The sequence below is a fragment of the Eptatretus burgeri genome, chromosome 2 (assembly GCF_056783735.1).
Source record: "Eptatretus burgeri isolate ZD-2024b chromosome 2, Ebu_testis_v1, whole genome shotgun sequence".
NCBI lineage: Eukaryota > Metazoa > Chordata > Myxini > Myxiniformes > Myxinidae > Eptatretus > Eptatretus burgeri.
Genome location: NC_140962.1, coordinates 124,315,813 through 124,334,693, shown reverse-complemented (window position 1 = coordinate 124,334,693; position 18,881 = coordinate 124,315,813). Strand labels below are relative to the sequence as shown.

At 44.2% G+C, this 18,881-nt stretch overlaps 1 protein-coding gene and 1 pseudogene across 6 annotated transcripts in view; both read left to right on the top strand.

The window, feature by feature from the left end:
- Positions 1 to 18,881, top strand: part of LOC147032991 (liprin-alpha-1-like) — a 341,574-nt gene that overhangs the window by 183,051 nt on the left and 139,642 nt on the right. The window lies entirely within an intron of this gene.
- LOC147032992 (signal recognition particle RNA) lies at positions 7,384 to 7,524 on the top strand (annotated as a pseudogene).

Genomic DNA, 18,881 nt, shown 5'->3' with positions numbered 1-18,881 from the left:
ACTCTTTCATGCCTCTTTTTTTCCTGCCTTTGCAACAAACTCCCACACTCTCTTCAATTCCACTCTTCCCTCCAGATCCTCAAAGCAGCAGTTCACCACCATCTCTTATCTTCCCCCATCCAAACCCACAATCTTTTCTACCCCCGCTAATCCACCCCAAACTCACCTCCTTCAGATTCCCTGCTTTCATTCCTGAAAGTCCCTGTCGGGTAAGGACCTGAAAGTCCCTGTAGTGTCCATCTTGTTTGCCATGTGTACCCCACTCCATCCCTCTCCCTTCCACAGATCTCCTCATGCCTCTGTTCCCCACTGTATTTTCCTTCCCTCTCCTGCCCCTCTTGTCTCCTGCTCCCCTTGTTGTACGTTCTATGTGTTAGCTCTCATACAAGCCTCGACAGTGCATACAAAAACATAGGAATCGTTTTTGTCACCCTCTCTCTCTCTCTCTCTCTCTCTCTCTCTCTCTCTCTCTCTCTCTCTCTCTCTCTCTCGCTCTCTCGCTCTCTCGCTCTCTCGCTCTCTCGCTCTCTCGCTCTCTCGCTCTCTCGCTCTCTCGCTCTCTCGCTCTCTCGCTCTCTCGCTCTCTCGCTCGTGAAGAATCACTCAAAAATTATCAGATCTGGATCCAGGTTCAGATCTTCACCAAAATTGAATCAATTCTTCCTTATCACACATCCAACATGTCCAACTTTCGTCCGAATCCATCCACAACTTTTTGAGATATCGTGCTATATATCGTTCTTGGCCATATCTCTCAATAGTGAAGAATCACTTAAAAATTCTAGTTGTCGGATCTGAATCCGGATCTTCACCAAAATCTAATCAGTTCGTCCTTGTCACACGCCGAACTTGTCCACAAAATTTCATCCGGATCCGTAGACAAAATTTTTGAGATATCCTGTACACAGGCAGACAGACAGACAGACAAACAGACAGAGAGGGGTGAAAACATAACCTCCTTCACCTTCGGTGGTGGAGGTAAATATTTTATTTTTCTGAAAAGGTTTTTTTTTGTGCATGAAGCTACAAATGCAAACATAGTCCAGTGACAATGTGTGCGATTGATAGGTTTCTTTTTTGTATATATCGGTAAAACAATGATGCTTCGAAAATTAACAAAATGTCCCAAAACTGTGCCCATTTTTGCTCGTTTTGTTAAATGTTCTCCATGAAAACTGGGTTTGTCAGACTAATAACTGTTTTACTTTCATGTGACGATGTAAATAGCCAACCTGGAAAGTTTAATTTGCCTAATTTCAGAAGAGAGTGCAACATGCAGTACATGCAAAATATTGAATATGTGTCATTTTGATTTCAAATACAGTGAGCAAATTGGGACTCATCAGAAAAAAAATGACGGTTTGCCAAAACTCCAAGGGTCTGGTGGCCATCTCGTCAGCCCACTTCTTTCTCCTTTGAATGTTAGCTAGTCTACGAAGAGGTTTTTTTTTCATGGCTGCTCTCCCGGAATAGCTCAGTTGATGAAGGTTCCACACGGCAGTTCTTGAGCTAACTTTGACCTCCACTGCAACATCTGCTGCCTTGCAACGGGGAGTTTTCTCAATTTGACCGCTTGACAGCTCGAAGACATCTTTTTTGAGGGCCCAGGTCGACCAGAATGGGAATCTGTGGATTCCTTGCCTTCGCTGGTGATTTGCACAATCACTCGATTGACCGTAGAAAGCGGAATGCCAAGGTTCTGAGCTATCTGATGCTGGCTGACTCCACATTCCAAATAGCTAACGATTCGTCCTGTTTGAAAATCGGAAAGTTCGTGTGCTCCCTGGGTTCGAGGCATAGTTAATTGCCATATAAGACCCAGGAACTCGTTTCTGCAAAGAAATAGTCGAATGTGAATGCAAATCACTGAGTAAAACTGCATTGCACGGATGAAATGAAGAAATTTAAGGTGCTATTTACTTCCGTCGTGTCTCCACACTGACCCACATTTAAGCTCTTTCAGACACTTTTTGTGAGAGGTAATGTTTTGAAATCACATCCTTAGCGTTCAAGTGAGAGGAAGACATCATCAAACTTTCGATTGACGCGGGGTGTAGCAAAAGTTGAAATTTCAGAATTGGCCGCAGAGCTACACTGTATTCCCCTTTTACTTACCCCCCCCCCCCCACAAGCCATTCTTGTAACAATATGTATGTATCATCTCAACTTTGCTTTCTGTTCACATTCTTGTACTCCCAGGCACTGAATGGTGACGTACTTGTTTGCTTACCATTTCCTCACCCACTTTCCCTTTCACGTGCTCATCCGCTCTACCATCCACCATGCGTTTCCTCACTCATTGCTCCTCCTTGTATTCCCTTTGTTGTTCTTCCACCATGCACTTGCTGTCTCCCCTTTCCCTCCTCCAAGTGTTTTCTCACTCCTTGCTCTGGCATTCACTTCTGTGGTTGCCCAACTGTCATGTTCCCCCCTCACTTGTCTCTCTGCCATGTTATCCCTTACTCACCCCTCCACCATGTACTCCCTTGATAAACCCTCCATCATGTGCTCGCTATCTCGCCTATCCCTTCGCCTTAAAGGCTCCCACCCATCCACCTTGCAGTCTCTTGTCCCTGTACTTTGCAGTATCCCATCCCTCCGACTTGCACTCATTCCCCTTACGACCTACTCACTTCCGTGTCAGTCCGGCCTGAGTTCATTGGCGCATTCCTCCACAATGCGCTCGCTTGCTCGCCATCCCTCTGCAATGATCTTGCTTGATCGCCCATTCCTACACCTTGCACTTGCTCATGCTTTACCTTCCCTCTGCCTTTTGCTGGCTCACCCGATCATCCTTCCAATGTTGCGCCCACTTGCTCAACCGTACCTCTGCTTTGCGCCCACTCCCTTCACCATCATTTCTGTAATGCACACTTTTACATTGCTCGTTTTATTCTCTAACTTGGCTATTTAATGTCCTTGTTCTTTATTGCTCGCTCAATTATTTATTTTTTAATATGAGAGATCTCGACAGGCCATTGCCACAGCTCCAGACTATGATGCACAAGGACCATTGTGCTGTGGTCACTTGGATTTGTAAATATTTATACAAACATCAGTATTAGATTTAGCCATCCGAAACGTGGCCTTCATCAGCAAAACAAAATGGTTGATCCATGAAGGTTATTTTAAAAATGATAATAATAAAGTTTTCAGCCCTTAAAAATGAAGGACACCATTGAAGACAAAGGTGGGTGGGTTTTCTCAAAGGAATTCTGAAACGCTTCCATATCTATTTAAAATTTGACGTCAGGTTTTCGCTACAATTAGAGGAAAGATGATGTTTTAACTTCCAGTGACATTTGGGGCCACTTGCTATGTTCTCGTGTAATCTCCATTTTCTGATGGAAGCTACTGATTCACCGTCTGATGCTGGCGACATTCCGGTGAGAATTTAACCTTGAGGACAGGATTCAAGTTACTCAATCTTGCATCTGCTGTTGCTTATATCAGGCTTGGTTCATGTTCTGCCATTAACTATTTGTCCACATAGTGTGATGAGATACCAAAGCCCCAACTTGGAGGTTGGACTTCGTCGAGCTTTGGACTTTGCAGAGTTGGGGCAGGAGTTTGGAATCTGGTCAGGTTGCTGGAGATAACTACCTGTGCTTTCTTAAAAGGCATTGTGGGATTTTCAATGCCTAGTAGCAATCAATGTTCACTTGCTATCAGACAGCTCTTCAGCTCAATGGTCATCCTATCCCATGCAACAAACGGTGCACTTTTTGATGCGACGTCTATCTTACGAAGCATTAGTCTCATAGTTTGTAGTATAGTCTGAGAAAGGCAACCAGATTAGTTAGCTCAAAGAAAGACGAGTGTGCTCAAAGGCCTCTGTGCGACTTTTCTGATCCCATCTTGCATCTTATGGTTATCAACATATCTGGAATATCGAAGAATCTTAATTGAGATTTGAGTTAGCCTTGCTGCTGATTGCAATGCAACAGGAAAATCCATGTGTGGATGAGGAGATGATAAACTTCGATAAACAAAGCAGCGTTTCAGTTTTAGCATCCATGCAATGAGATTTTACATCTTATGAGCAAATACAAACCTGAAGGGAATATTAAGAGAGGGGGGAGGGGTAGCGAGGAGAGAGAGTGGGGCTCAAGGAGGGGGGAGGGGGAAGAAGGGGTGGGAGCGAGGAGGATGGAGGAGTGGTGATTGGAGGCTGTGGGGAGCGGAAGGGGGTGTTCTGGACTTTATTTTAGGAGGAGGACTTGATGGGGAAAGGGGGAGAGTTGTTCTTGACTTGCGTTTGGTTGTGGGACTTGATTTGGTGGGGGGCAGGGGATTTGACTTGCATTTGGTAGGGGGACTTGAGGGGAAGCGGGGAGTGAGGGGAGGGTGGGAATGTCGTGTCTACCAGCATTGGTACGCTCCACCATGATAGCAATACCACCCGTCGTTTTTAAAGAGATTATAACATGGGCTTCCCTTGAAGGATGCAACTCGAACTGCGGCTGGCACCCGATGTACCCACCCACTCCGGAACTTGGACTCTCCGAGGCGAAGGTTAGATTTTGGATTTTTGTCAGATTTAACTAAGACAATGGAACACAAGCTTATATACAGTATGTACTTCGTTTATTTATCACCTTAATATTGTCCATTTTCAAAAACGACAACAACTGTTTAAAAACAGTCATTTATACCGCTGTCGACTATCACTATCACCGGCGTAGCCAGGCTGAGGCAGACGAGGCAGTAGCCTCGTCGCTCATTTCCTGAAGTATGATCTGGCCATCTGAGCTCCCATTTTGAGCATTGAAATTAGCCAAGAATAGGTTTCTGGGCATAAAAAATGCAATGCCATCTGGGGGCCGCTCAAGGCCCCCAGACCCCTCGCCGTAATGGCTTCACGCCGTTGGCGCTCGCAACGCTGCGCTACGCGCACCGCAACATCAACCAAGTTCACCTCTTTTCGCCTCATCGCTTTTGGACCTTTAGCTACGACCCTGACTATGGCTTACAAATATTGGTTGATAAGGAACGGCTGGCTTGGCAAGCGATCAGCAATGTATACAGTGATCCATAGGTATGAAAATCTACAATACAGAAAGCGTTACAATCTGTTCCAAGGCAAGGCATTTTTGATTAGGCTGAAACAAGATGGCAGATTAAGACCCCTGTGAGGTGAACACGGGCTGACCAAGGGTAAGCCTGTTAATTATCTTCAAAAGCGGTGTTTAAATTTACCTAAACACCCACTTTTTATTCAAGCATTCCCTTGGAGTTCCCTTGGTATGCATGCCAAGTTTTGGGCTGCTAGGTTTCATGATTTTGGAGTTATGGAGGAGACACACTGATTGACTGACTGACGCACACTCTCTCTCTTATTATTATAGACGAGCAAACACCATCCGTCACTTCGCTGATGGGAATACCAAGAGAGTGGGTGAGGATGGGGGGGAAGGATGGGGGAGGGGGAGAGGGGTGTGGAGGGGGAGAGAGAGAGAGAGAGGAGAAGAGAAGAGAGAGGGGGAGGGAGAAAGGGGAATGGAGAGAGAGGGGGAGGGAGAGGGAGAGAGGAGGGAAGGGAGAAAGAGGGAAGGAAGAGAGAGGAGGGGGGGGAGAAAGAGAGAGGAAGGAGGGGGCCCAATGGGGGGAAGCTGAGGAAGGGGGTTGGAAGGAAGGGGAGGGAGAGCAAGGAGGGGGTGTAAGAGAGAGAGAGAATAGGGAGGGTCTGGAAGAGAGAGGGAGAGAAGGGGGGAGTGAGGAAGGCGGGGGGGGGCAATGACCTCTTCATCACATGTCACTATGCACTCCAGGACGGAGGGGTGCAAGGAGTGGAGTGGCAGTGAGAGAGGGGGAGAGGGAGGGGGAGAGAGAAAGAGAGAGAGAGAGAGAGAGAGAGAGAGAGAGAGAGAGAGAGAGAGAGAGAGAGAGAGAGAGAGAGAGAGAGAGAGAGAGAGAGAGAGAGAGAGAGAGAGAGAGAGAGAGAGAGAGAGAGAGAGACACAGAGAGAGAGAGAGAGAGAGAGAGAGAGGTGTGGGAGAAGAGTGCTGCACTTCATTCAGAGGGGGAGTGTGGAGGGGACAGAGAGAGAGGTGTGGGAGAAGACTGTTGCACTTCATTCACAGGGGGAGTGTGGAGGGGACAGAGAGAGACGTGTGGGAGAAGAGTGCTGCACTTTATTAGAAGCGGAGTGTGGAGGGGACAGAGAGAGAGCTGTGGGAGAAGAGTGCTGCACTTCATTCAGAGGGGGAGTGTGGAGGGGACAGAGAGAGAGATGTGGGAGAAGAGTGCTGCACTTTATTAGAAGGGGGAGTGTGGAGGGGACAGAGAGAGGAGGGGAGGGGGGTGGAGAAAAAGAGAGAGAAAGTGGGGGGAGTTATCAAAGAGAATGTTGTGTTATGCTTTATGAACACACACACACACACACACACACACACACACACACTCATACTCACACACACACACACACTCACACACTCACACACTCATACACACAAACACACACACCCGCACATATGCATGCACATAGAATACACACACACACACACACACACACGCACATATGCATGCACATAGAATACACACACACACATACACTCATACACTCATACACTCATACACTCATACACTCATACACTCATACACTCATGCACTCATGCACTCATACACACAAACACACAAACACGCACATATGCATGCATATACAATGCACATACACACACACACACGCACATATGCATGCACACACACACACACACACACACACACACACTCATACTCACACACACACACTCACCATGACACTCACACACCCACACACTCACCACACTCTCACACACTCACCCACACCCACCCTCACACACACTCACACACTCATACACTCACACACTCACACACTCACACACACAAACACACACACACAAACACTCACACACACAAACACTCACACACACAAACACTCACACACACAAACACTCACACACACAAACACTCACACACACAAACACACACACCCGCACATATGCATGCACATAGAATACACACACACACACACACACACACACACACACACACACACACACACACACACACACACACACACACCTCCGGAAATTTCCCCACGGAGAACCGGGCCGCAGTCACCACAACCACTGCTCGGGTGCTTTCACCTGCTTTAAAATTTTTATTGCACTCAATTAATTTACACTTAGGGCATATTCCTTAATCCTCTCTTCACTCAATATAATTGTCGAAACAATAGAAAAGTTAAGTTTTTAATCCTTTGCACATAAAATGCACCAATGCACTTTTAATCCATCCACCATCAACTTACTCACATGTTCTTGTGTAACTATGGAGAAGGTAGCAGCATAGCCTTACTTAAATAAATACGCTTATATGCTTTGTTATAAGAATTGGTAATGTACCGGGCGTAGTGGCGTGCGCCTGTAATCCGGTTACTCGGAGGCTTGGGTTGGAGGATCGCTTGAGGACGGGAGCTCTGCGCTGGGCCGTGCTATGAGAGGGTGTCGGGCAGCCCGGAATCATGGCGAAACCCAACCCTTATCCCTGTGTCATAAAAGGCGACCAGGGTTGCGTCAGGAAGGGCATCCAGCGTAAAACCTGTGCCAAATCAGTATGCGGATCATAACGGATGATCCGCTGTGGCGACCCCTAACGGGAGCAGCCGAAAGACGAACAACAACATAAGAATTGGTAATGTCTGAACATTTTCAGATTCCACCTCAGATTTCGACATTTATTTAGTCCACGAGATCCAATCCTCAAATCCGAAATCATATTTCAATTACATACTTTAATTACTCCGTGAGAGTAGATCGTGTTTCCAAGCCAAGGCATTTTTCCTATGCCAAATCAAAATTGCTCCTAAGATCCCTACAAGGTGAAGTTGGCCAGATCAAGGCTAAGGCTTTCATGAAGGTAGGCTTTTAATTATCTTCAAAAAAGGGGTGTTTTAAATATACCCAAATACCCAACTCCCTTGGCGTTCCCTTAGTTTGCATGCAAAGTTTTGGGCTGCGAGGGTTCATGGTTTTGGAGTTATGGAGGAGACACATGACTGATTGACGCACACTCTCGTTTATCTATCTATAATTCCAGGTGTGCGTGTGTGTGTGACCGCTGTTTCTCGACAACCACTGGTCCGATCTAATTGAAACTTGCCAGGTATACTGCTGGGGACCTGAGTAGTGGGGCAGATAACAGCAATTTTTGAGAGGAATCGTGCAAATGATGATACAAGCATCACATTTGGCACATTTGTTCTCCAGGGGATTCTAATCAAATCTGCCTAATTGGCCATTTGAAAATCCAAGATGGCGGCCATATTTCAAGATGGCTGCCAAGTTAGCCTCCCGAAGTTGACTTTTTGCTTAGAAGTATTTGTAGTTGTCCGATTTGCATGATCTAGGTGTGGATCCCCATGTTTTCAAGCCTGCTGGAGTGGATTTTCCTGTTTTTAAAGCCCCCTGACACACACTTTTTCTGATTTTGCACCACTTTAATGATTGTCATATGAAGCTAAGGCCTTTCTGCAACCGGGCCCTGGCTAGTAAATGTTCAAAGTTATGCATACCATGCGAATGTTCCTCCAGCTGCTACTGTCCACATATGCAGCTGCAGAGTGCTGTGCAGGGGAGCCCTGACTGAAAGCACTTGCATCTCTGGTTGCAACCTTTCTTACAGGAACACTTGGTCAGTTCCTGACAGCTGGCTGCAATAGGGGGTAGTGTTGTCCAACATATCTGCCACGTCTCTCCTTTATGTGTCCATCCCCAATCAGCGGGACTGCTCGTGTCTGGACTGGAGATGGTTGCCTGGCCCCAGATGATCCCAGCCTGATAGGCCGCACGCTTTGCATGTTCTCTGAGGGCTGCCTGTGTTGGTGGAATTGAGTTGTACGGCCTCTGCTTGCGGGCAAAGAGATCCAGTCTTGCTCCGTCCACACCAGCGACTGTGCTTGATCTGTCATACAACGAATCTGAGGACAACAAATCTCTCCAGCCTCTGCAGGTCAAGATCACGAATCAATGTTGGATGCTGGCTGAGATTGGTGAATGTTTCAGAAACATCATCAAAGACGTTCCAAGTCTGCCATGCAGTTTTCTTCCCTTTACCGTGGAAGGCAGACACGACGTCACATCCAGTGAACGCATGGAAGTATGGGATCCCTCTAGCTTTCTCAGGCCCTATTGCAGAAACTACCTCATGGACTGGAATCCATCGCGCCTTGGCTCCTTGGCCAAAGGCAATCCACATGTTCTCAAGACCGAGTTCCTGTAAGGATGGCAGTACAGATATTGCTATGACTAGTATGTCCGTGTCATTACCCTAAATGATAATGGACTTGCTACCATCCGTCGTTGCATCCCTGGCGTGTACAAATATTTGAGTGTCAGCTTCTTCATGACAACATGGAGACACAGCATCCAGTGACATCTCCTTGTGCTATGACATCTCCTACACTCAGTTTGGCAAGGAGTTTTCTATCACTGAGTGTTTTTGCACATTTGTTTATTCTCTTATTCAATTTCATTGTCATTGCTTCTCTAAGCTCACCCCTTTTGGGTTTTGCAAAGAAAGCATTCTTGTGTTTTAGCTTCTTGGACCTTTCGTGGGATCTTACTTCTACTGCCCTCATCACTAGCACCTGCAGGGATTGATCTTTTTTCAGCTCTGTGTAACTTTGTGTTGTTAAATAGAAGCCTGCAACTCTCATGATATTGTGCCTTGTTTTGTCTCAAGGTTTCCTCTATCCCACCACCTTCGTCAAGTCTTGCAGGGTCTAGCTTGATTGGTCGTGCATTGAGTGAGTGAAACAGAGGAATATTCCTTGCCAAGTTCATATACCTATAATCTCCTCTTTTGGCAGGATTGGCCTGGGGGGACTTTAGATCTTCTTTCTTAATCTCCTGACATAGCCAACACTTGGTCCAGACAGTGTTCCATGATTTACCAGTAGAACTCTCGTCCATGGCCAGTATGACGTTCAGGGTCGAGGGTTTATCCTTTTACCACCCTGTACATGTATAATGGACACTTTCCTGTATGGGATGCAACTAGGTTTATGCATCTGCCCTACACCTAGTCCGATCGTTCATCCAGTGTCATAAGTCCCGTGCGATCTGTACACCATCCAGATAACTGAAACCCCGTTATCCTTGGCTCGGCTCTCCTACGCTGGCACGTCCTGTCGATTCAGTTGCGGCTGCCTAACTGATCCGGGGTTGATTAGGCAACATTTGGGACACTAGTAAGTTGTTGCAGTATGATGCCAACAATGATGCCAACATACAATTCCTACTTAGCTGACACTGAACCCCATGCTGAGTTTCACAGCAGTGATGTCACCAATGTGCCTTGGTAATGCCCGACAATCACTCCTTCAAGAAATTCTTACTTGGCGATGACCTGGAAATGTTGATTAAAGGACAGGTAAGTGGCCTGGATTCAATCAGCACATCTGTTTCATCAACTTCGTGCACTTCGAAAATTTGGAGCTCGATGTACTCCATCACATGCAGAGACCTTCTGTCTGCTACCCTCATCTAGTTTAGCCCGTGAACCAACACGGTTTACCAGGGTGTGGCCGATGCCATGCACTAGCAACTTCTTGGAGCCAGAGATGAGAGTTGGGCCAGTGATGAGGACCAGTGCCAGTAGTCCATCCAAGGGATGTGGCTTACTGCTGAAACAAAGGTACGACCTCTAACACTACACCCCTACACCCCACGCATAAGTAGCTACTACTACATACATGTTAAGTCATGCAAACGTATGAAAATCAGAAAAAGTGTGTGTCAGGGGGCTTTAAAAACAGGAAAATCCACTCCAGCAGGCTTGAAAACATAGAGATCCACACTTAGATCATGAAAATCCGACAACTACAAATAATTCTAAGCAAAAAGTCAACTTCGGGAGGCTAACTTGGCGGCCACCTTGAAAAATGGCCGCCATCTTGGATTTTCAAATGGCCAATCAGGCAGATTTGATCAGAAAGCCCTGCAGAACAGAAATGCCAAATTTGAAGCTTGTATCATAATTTGCACAATTTTTATACTATCTGCTACACTAGAGTATGTGCCTTTTCAAGGTTTGATATTAATCGGACAAGTGGTTCCCAAGTTATGGCCATTTATTTACCAAACCAAATGGCAGGACACGTTACTGCGTAGGTGTGGCCGATGGGGAAAGGGCACCATTTAGTTACCAATGACAGGACACGTTGCTGCGTAGGCGTGGCCGTTGGGGAAGAGATCCTCAGCCGCGTTCCCCATTACGGGTTACAACGTACGGACTTTCGGATAGTGATGACTTACTGTATTCTAATAATTTCTCGATTTCTTATGCGCATTTATAGATAAACACAATGCCCCAATCCAGTCGTCATTTACGAGAGCGAAGGAACGGCCTGTGTGGTTGTTTGAAAGTTGTTGTTTTTTTGCATGTACGGCCACGCACGTACGGGCACGCGAGAGCGAAGGAACGGCCTGTGTGGTTGTTGTTTCTGGCACGCAGTTTGAAAGTGGGCTTGGGATCCTAGAATCCTGAGTTCAAATCCCATTCGGCTGTTGAATTAATACCAGGTGGGGTTGACTCTGCCTGTCATCCTTCCGAGGTTGGCAAGATGAGTGCCAGCTTGCTGGTATCCTGCGTCGGAGTGGCGACCCGTCCAGGATTGTACCCAATAGCCAAGGAGACTGCTTCGGCAGCACCAACGCTCTGCACAGAGTCTGGTCCCATTGGATGGATGGATATATGTATCGAAGCCACTAAATGATTCCCCCACTCCTTTTTATGTGCACCCTTTATATTAGTCATACCTTTTATACTATTACCATATTTTTGGCTCCTTAATTTGTTAATAGCTTCCATTGAAAATTGCATGGTGAATTGATGAGCTGCATCTGTCTCTTTCACCCCTGCAAGGTCAGGCATGCAATTACGTTTTGATTTTTGCAAGGTTTATGTGTCGAAAGGAAAGCCAAATGAGCCTTTCTGTGTGCTGTATTACATTATTATCAGAAGTCCGTAGTTAAAAATATACCACGATATTAAAAAAAGAAAAAAAACTGCAGCCTTTTATTCTTGCTCTGGTTGAAAGAGCTCAAAATGGGAGGTTACATATTTCATAATGGCAAAGAAAGAAAATGTGAGATTGATCGAGGCAGTGGTCTGTTGCTTATACACCACTCGGATGTAATGTTTTTTTCTTTGTCTGATTAAAAAATATATATCTAATTTCCCCAGAGGTTTGGATTAATTTGAAGCATCTTTTGCTTATTTTTTTTTCTTTTTCCGCTAACCCCTAAACTTATTTTTCCTGCAAAGATGAAACTCAACAATTGGACACAACTGGCAAAACGGACGGTCGAAGACCAGTAGAAGAGAGCTAAAAAGAAGCATGAAAGTAAAAATGAGTGTACATCAAAATGAGATAAATAATTTTAAAAAATGAAATAACCTACTAGAGTTCCACGAGGACTGAATTATCCACTTAAAAAAAAAAAATCTTCCATTCCCATTGCAATTTTACTTCTTCCCTCTTGATTTATACTTTTATTGCTGGCTTTATAGTGTACGTTAGAAGTAATGATCATTCTTGAATATTTATTCTGTGATTTGGTAACCAGCTTAGTTAAGAGGTGATACCAAGCAACAACTTAGAGGACTTTCGCACTCTCCAGCTTAGACGCAGTCTTTGAAAGAAAAACAAGCGTACAACAGCACACTCCGAAATGCATTCTCTCCTGCTGCACTGCAACTAAGGCAAACTTATGTTCCTCGCAAAATATTAAGCACCAAAACTTGAGGGTTTTTTTTTTTTTACCTCCAACCACCGAAGGTGGAAGGAGGTTATGTTTTCATCCCTGTCTGTCGGTTTGTGGGCAGGATATCTCAAAAAGTTGTGGACGGGTTCGGTGTGTGACAAGGACACACTGATTCGATTTTGGTGAAGATCAGGATCCGGATCCGAACACTAGAATTTTTTAAGTGATTCTTCACCATTGAGAGATCGGGCCAAAAATGATATATAGCATGATATCTCAAAAAGTTGTGGACGGATTCGGACGAAACTTGGTGGACACGACAAATTGATTCAGTTTCGGTGAAGATCCGAATCCGGATCTGCATACAAAAAAAATTAATTTCTCTTCATTCTTCTTCATTATTGTGATTGAGAGATAGATAGGGGAAAAAGTGATTCTTCATTATTGAGAGACCAACAGGGATACCCGTGCTCCGCACAGGAATCCCGTGGATGACGGTGGGTCTGAAGGAGTATATGTCACAGTTAATTGTAAAATTGTAGAGGCTGCCACCATTATTATTTTTTTTCATCACCACTATAATATTATATTTTCCCCACCATGTTTTATATGCAGAAGACTCGAGTTCAAAAATGTTAAGATTTATTGCCGCATCAGATAAAAAACCATAATGCCTCAACAATGTGAGGCTGGTTTCATGTCATTTGCGACTTAATTCATTCTCATTCTCTAGCAAATTCCGTTGGTCCCATGTCAATCGGCTGAACTTGAAAAATTAACGTTATGCAATCAGGTGATGACGTCATGATTCGGAAACTGGGAAGTCGGAAGTCATTGTCTTCAATTGACTGCAGCATTATTTTTTTCATTCTATTGCAAATGGCGTTGGCCCCATGTCAATCGGCTGAACTTGAAAAACTAACGTTACGCAATCAGGTGATGACGTCATAATTCGGAAACCGGAAGTCAGAAGTACAATTCCTTTACATCGGGACACTCCCGGGTACATGTTCTGTCAGCATGTGAAGTTTGGTGAGGATCAGTCCAGTACTTTTCGCGTGCATAGGTCACAGAGAAACACACACAGACACACAGACAGACACACTTTCAACTTTATATATAGATAGAGCCAATAATGATGTGTAGCATGATATTTTAATGTATTGGGCCCGATATGTTCTTGTGGATCAATAATTACATGGCGGAGGTATTTGCTCTACCAAGTGCCTTTCTAGTTGTTTCATGGAATGTTCAAATGGTGCTCAATATTCTGGTTGAAGTGGTCGGTCAGTACATTAACCTGTAAACTCCATAAACAAATATGTTGTCATGAGTTTAAAGGCAAAGTTAAGTTTATGCGAAAACTAAACAGTTGTCTGAAATGAGCATGCAAATTGGCAGTGACCCTAATCTACAAATTATCACAGACAAGTTTACTTTGGCAGGAATGGCTTTAATAATGTGACCACCGTTGACCCCAAATAAAAGCTTGCAAGTGATGTTGTTCTGAAGTGTAGCTTTGGCAATTTGTGCATGGATGGCTGTTGCCACCTATAAATATGTAGTTTGGACCAGAGGGATGACAATAGGCATCATGATTTCAACCCTGTGTCTGAGATGAATCATTGCACACCTTCACATGATGACAAGATCAATTGTTTCACCAACTTGAATGCCAGCCCATACTGTCAGAGTGCCCCCCATTAAACTGATTATGCTGCCTCCACTAAACGGATTATGCTGCCTCGTGGTACAATTGCAAATCACTCTCCTCATTTACAAAGCTTCAATAAATCATATCTTCATACTCCAGCATGTCCATTATCGAAGTCAAGGTGGAACGTTGATGCGCTGTTGTTGAGAACATGGCATCTACAGGTCACTCTCCAGTTGTGATGTCATGTTTCCCATTGAATGCGCTGCTGTCAATTGCACCGTGTACGTGGAGCAGCAATGCGCGTCACTACGATGAAGCTTCAGCTTTGATCCGAACTGTTTGGGTCAAAATTTGATGGTCGATTGCTCTTTTCCACCGATCTTCACAAAATACCCCATAATGACAAAGTGAAAACATGTTTTTCGAAATTTTTGCACATTAATGAAAAATGAAAAGCTGAAATGTCTTGCATCAATAAGTGTTGTACCCCATTGCGGTGGTACATCATTTCTTTGATAAATCCTATCAGAAGTTTGTGTGTTGTTTGTAGACATGTTATTGGATGATATTTGAGAGGTAGTTGGGTTTCTTCTGATTTTGGGACGAGGAAGGTGTTCCCTTCTGTGAGCCGCTCATCCATTTGTAGTTAAAAACTGTCTCTCCAGGATTTCATGACAGCAAACTGGGAAATAATTCCACAATCAAACAATAATAATTTATGATGAAATCTCGAGATCCAAATACAAAAATAAATAAATCCTTGTTTATTAACAAAATGTACACATTACAGCTGAACGACATAATAGTTTGTATATGTTGATTGTAAAAGTAAATGCAATTGGTTGTAAAAACGACGTCTATTTGCCAATGTTGGGCCAATGTTTGAAATTGCTTGTAAAAGCGATGATGTCACCAGCCGACGGTGGGCCGACTTTGGCCTGCCGGACAAAATAACGTCGGGGCTGACGTTGTCCGAAAGTCGGTTGTCCCAAACGACCTGTCCACCAAGCCAGGCTATCAGATATTTTGCACTTTCTTATATTATAAGGGCTGCTGCTCACCATAGTTGTGCTCTCCACCCTCACCAGAAGTGTCTTGGTACACTTCCAGTGATTCAGTGAATCACTGAGAGCAGGAGACCAGACTGAGTTGTGAGGGAATCGGTGAAAACTGAAAATGGGGAAGGGGCGGGGGGGTGGGGATTAGGAACGAGGGAACTCTTGCAAGATTGGGGAAGACAAGAGAAGTGGGAGAGTGAAGTTGTTTTGTGAATGGATCTTCAGTCCTCCACAACCTTCACGGTAATAATTGCTAATAAGTGATTAATAATTAATGAGTAATAATGCTAACAAGCCGGTAGGCGACATGGGTGGTCGCTATATAATTGCATACTAGTCATACAGTTTTTGACGGATCCGGCTGAAAAGTTTTTGACAAAGGTTGATTATAGTGCGCATAAAAGCGCGGAAGCCGATTTTTGATTTTCGAAAAAGATATATAAATATTTTTCGAATTTTTTACAAAAATTTCAAAGTCCCGTTGCTAGGCAACGGTGGCATCCATAGCAACGGTGCTCAAAAGCATACAACTAGATCCTGGTATGAACCTACCAGTCAAGTTTCATCAAAATCGGTTGACTCCTCTGGCCTCTAGAGCTGTCCATTACGTACAAACAAACAGACAGACATTCAGACAGATGGAAAACCTGAGAATAACATAGTCTAGCAACCACCCAATAGGTAATAATTACAACCTACGGTGAGGAAATACTTCACTTTTACATTTACCCAATGCATTGCATGCTCAGAGGCCAACCAGTTATCACGTATGCAGATATGGCTGAAATACGAAGGTATTTCCAGGAAATATCGCGAGTTTAAGGATGCTAACATACTCTTCCGGCATGGCAGTTAGCTGATAAATTATGAATAAAAGTAAATGGGTGACTAAAGGTAAATTTTGAAGCCTTCCCCCCCAAGATGAAGGAACAGCCCGTGCTCCTTGGTCTCCGTTAATCCGGGCGTGACATACAGGGACCCCAAAATCTGCACATAAAATTTGTTGGGCATGATGAAGCTGATAATAATGACGATGGTTTATAGAACCAGCGAATGTTTCCAGATACGGTAAATGACGAAACTGTGAAAATGCTGCACCAGTGAATGATTTACATGCGGAGAGAGAGAGAGAGAGAGAGAGATCGGCTTCGTACGGGTGGAAAGTTAAAATCATAATTTTATTGAGAAATGTATGAAACCTCCCACCCATGTTAGGATCGAGAAAAAGCAGCGTCGTCCAGATGGAAACTCAAAATCACAATTGTATTTGGATGTTACCGAACCAGCGAATGTTTCCACATGCAGTAAATGGCATAACTGCGATTGCTGAACCCATGAATATGTTCACATGTGGAAAGAACACAGTTTCGTACAGGTGGAAACTCAAAATCATAACTGCATTGAGAAATTCATAAAACCTCCCACTCACCTGAGGACACCCGCTGGTACCCCAAAAGGTTCCCCAGAAAATTTGGTGGGACTAGCCACACAACTGAGGGAGTAGTTTGGAGACAGACACTCGTATATTATATAGATTAGCATATATGTAAGACCCATCGCTTTGCTGATGAGAATACCAATCTTTGCTACGATGACTAATCTACGGGGCAAGAACAAAAAAGCATTCCTGGGACATCCTGCCCTCTGTGCGGCGATAACCAGTGTCGCATGTTGGTGTTTGCATGGATGGGTACATGGGCACATGTGGAGAAACTGCACACAAACCAAATTTTGTGATTACTTCCGCCACCGAAGGTGAAGGAGGTTATGTTTTCACCCCTTTCTGTCTGTCTGTCTTTCTGTTTGTCTGTGTACAGGATATCTCAAAAAGTTTGGATGGATTTGGATGAAATTTTGTGCACAGGTTGTGTGTGTGACAAGGACGAACTGGTTAGATTTTGGTGAAGATTTGGATCCGGATCCAACGACTGGAATTTTTAAAGTGATTCTTCACCATTGAGAGATAGCACCAAAAACGATACATAGCACGATATCTCAAAAAGTAGTGGGTGGATTCGGATGAAACTTTGTGGACACGTTGGGTGTGTGACAAGGAAGAATTGATTCAATGTTGGTGAAGATCCGGATCTGGATCTGATAATTTTTTAAGTGATTCTTCACCATTGAGAGATTGGACTAAACTAATATATAGCACGATATCTCAAAAAGTAGGGGGCGGATTTCAATGAAACTTGGTGGACAGGTTGGGTGTGCGACAAGGAAGAATTGATTCAATGTTGGTGAAGATCCGGATCCGGATCTGATAATTTTTTCAGTGATTCTTCACCATTGAGAGATTGGACTAAACTAATATATAGCACGATATCTCAAAAAGTAGGAGGCGGATTTCAATGAAACTTGGTGGACAGGTTGGGTGTGCGACAAGGAAGAATTGATTCCATTTTGGTGAAGATCCAGATCTGGATATGGATACGAGAATTATTTCATTTCTAAAGTGATTCTTCACCATTGAGAGATTGGACCAAAAACGATGTAGTACTGGGTGGCATGATATTTCAAAAATGTATTGGGCCCGATATGTTCTCATGGATCAGGCACTACATGGCAGAGGTATGTGTTCTATTGAGTCCCCTTCTAGTTATCATTATTATTATTATTATTATGTTTTTTTTATTTAATTTTTTCCCAAAAACAGTAACTGTCCAAAAAAGTTGCTTTGCCATCGTAGTCAAAAACTTGGAATGACAGTGTCAAGTCTCAGGAGGATTTTCTGTGATGACATTAAACTTTATCCATACAGAATACAAGTCAAGACACAAACTCAATGACCCAGACAAAAACAAGTGGCTGAAAATGGCTCAGTGGTTTGTTGAGAAAATTGAAGCGCGGCCTTGTTTTCTCAACATTTGGTTCTGCAACGAGGCTCATTCTTTGCTTAACGGCCAGGTCTACTCAAGCAACAATGTCTACTGGGGCACAGTACTGCATGAAAAGGTTCGCCAGAGACCTTTGAATTCAGTTAAGTGCACGGCCCTGTGTGCAATCATCAAGCATGGCATCATCGGACCGTTCTCGTTCGATAATGGAGACGGTAATGCCATCACCGTCAACTCTTACCACTACATTAAAGTGCTGAATGAGTTCTGGACTGCTCTTGTTCACAAAATAAGCTTTCAAAGAGAAGAAAAATGGTTTCAGCAAGATGGGGAAACCTCTCACACCGCAAATGAGTCCCATGAGCGGTTGACAACTGACAAGCCACTCCCATGAGAGAGTGATTGGCCAACGCTTTGGCTTTGAGTAGTCTCCACATTCCCCTGATCTTAGCCCACTGATTTTTTTTTTTATGTTTGAGGATTTCTCAAAGACATTGTTTATTAGGTTTACCGAAGCAGCATCTTTGAGCTGAAACAAGCAATCACAGAGAAAGTTAGGTCCGTTCCACTTGCCGACAAT